The sequence below is a fragment of the Arachis duranensis genome, chromosome 5 (genome assembly GCF_000817695.3).
Source record: "Arachis duranensis cultivar V14167 chromosome 5, aradu.V14167.gnm2.J7QH, whole genome shotgun sequence".
In the NCBI taxonomy this organism is placed as follows: Eukaryota; Viridiplantae; Streptophyta; class Magnoliopsida; order Fabales; family Fabaceae; genus Arachis; species Arachis duranensis.
In genome coordinates this window covers 32,131,255-32,133,490 of record NC_029776.3, presented here as the reverse complement: position 1 = coordinate 32,133,490, position 2,236 = coordinate 32,131,255, and the positions used below count along the sequence as shown (strand labels likewise).

The following is a 2,236-nucleotide window of genomic DNA, read 5'->3' as shown; positions in this document are numbered from 1 at the left end:
TTCTCTCTCATCATTAAAAATTCAAAAAAATCAAAAAATATATTCTCCTTGTTTTACTCATAATTTTCGAAATCTTTGGGTTGACTTAGTCAAAATTTTTTAAAATAAGTTGTTTCTTGTTAATCAAGTCAAGATTTCAATTTTAAAAATCCTATCTTTTCAAAATCTTTTTCAAAAATCAAATATTTTTCATTTTTTATTATTTTCAAAAATTTTTAAAATTTATTTTCAAAATCTTTTTCTTATCTTTATTTCAAAATTTCGAAAACTTTACTAACAATTAATGTGATTGATTTAAAAATTTGAAGTTTGTTACTTTCTTGTTAAGAAAGGTTCAATCTTTAAATTCTAGAATCATATCTTTTAGTTTCTTGTTTGTCAAGTAATCAATTTTAATTTTAAAAATCAAATCTTTTCCAAAATATCTTTTTCAATCATATCTTTTCAAAATATCTTTTTCAAATCATATCTTTTTCAAAATTGATTTCAAAATCTTTTCTATTTATTTTATTCCTTTTCTTAATTTTTGAATTTTAACTTTAATATTTTTCTTTTATTTTAGTTAATTTTTGAAAACTCTTATCTCTCATCTCTTTCTATTTATTTATTCATTTACTAACACTTCTCTTCATCTTAAAATTCGAACCCCCTCTTCCTCTCTGAGTTTGAATTTTCCTCTTTTCCTTCTTCTATTCTTTTCTTCTTCTACTAACATAAAGGAATCTCTCTACTGTGGTAAAGAGGATCCCTATTATTATTTTCTGTTCCCTTTTTTTTCATATGAGCAGGAGCAAGGACAAGGACAAGGACATTCTTGTTGAAGCAGACCCTGAACCTGAAAGGACCTTAAGGAGGAAGCTAAGGGAAGTTAAAGCGCAACCCTCTAGAGAGGACTTGACAGAAATTTTTGAAAAAGAAGAGGAGATGGCAGCCGAAAATAATAACAACAACAATAACGCAAGGAGGATGCTTGGTGATTATGCTACACCTACTTCCAAATTTGATGAAAGAAGCATCTCAATCCCTGCGATTGGAGCAAACAATTTTGAGCTGAAACCTCAACTAGTTGCTCTAATGCAACATAACTGCAAGTTTCATAGACTTCTATCAGAAGATTTCTATCGGTTTTTAACTGAGTTATTGCAGATCTGTGAGACTGTTAAGACTAACGGAGTAAATCCTGAAGTCTATAGGCTCATGCTTTTCCCTTTTGCTGTAAGAGACAGAGCTAGAACATGGATGGACTCACAACCTAAAGATAGCCTGGACTCTTGGGATAAGCTGGTCACGGCCTTCTTGGCTAAGTTCTTTCCTCCTCAAAAGTTGAGCAAGCTTAGAGTGGATGTTCAAACCTTCAAACAAAAAGTTGGTGAATCCCTCTATGAAGCTTGGGAAAGATACAAGCAGATGACCAAAAGGTGTCCTTCTGACATGCTTTCAGAATGGACCATTTTGGATATATTCTATTATGGTCTATCTGAGTTCTCTAAGATGTCACCATTCTGCAGGTGGATCCATTCACCTAAAGAAAACGCCTGCAGAAGCTCAAGAACTTATTGAAATGGTTGCAAACAACCAATTCATGTACACTTCTGAGAGGAATCTTGTGAGTAATGGGACGCCTTAGAGGAAGGAAGTTCTTGAAATTGATGCTCTGAATGCCATATTGGCTCAGAACAAAATGTTGACTCAGCAAGTCAACATGATTTCTCAAAGTCTGAATGGATGGCAAAATGCATCCAACAGTACTAAAGAGGCATCTTCTGAAGAAGAAGCTTATGATCCTGAGAACCCTACAATAGCATAGGTGAATTACCTAGGTGAACCCTATGGGAGCACCTATAATTTCTCATGGAGAAATCATCCAAATTTCTCATGGAAGGATCAACAAAAGTCCCAACAAGGCTTTAATAATGGTGGAAGAAATAGGCTTTGCAATTGCAAGCCTTTTCCATCATCTTCTCAGCAACAGACAGAGAATTATGAGCAGAGCCCCTCTAGCTTAGCAAACATAGTCTCTGATTTGTCTAAGGCCACTTTAAGTTTCATGAGTGAAACAAGATCCTCCATCAGAAATTTGGAGGCACAAGTGGGTCAGCTGAGTAAGAAATCACTGAAACTCCTCCTAGTACTCTCCCAAGCAATACAGAAGAGAATTCAAAAAGAGAGTGCAAGGCCATTGATATAATCAATATGGCCGAATGCACAAAGGAGGAGAAGGACGTGAATCCCAGTG

At 34.3% G+C, this 2,236-nt stretch overlaps 1 non-coding gene across 1 annotated transcript; it reads right to left on the bottom strand.

The window, feature by feature from the left end:
• Nucleotides 1–1,329: 1,329 nt before the first annotated feature.
• Nucleotides 1,330–1,437, bottom strand: LOC127747993 (small nucleolar RNA R71). Its single transcript, XR_008009936.1, has one exon. It is a non-coding gene; the product is annotated as a small nucleolar RNA R71 (small nucleolar RNA).
• Nucleotides 1,438–2,236: the final 799 nt, after the last annotated feature.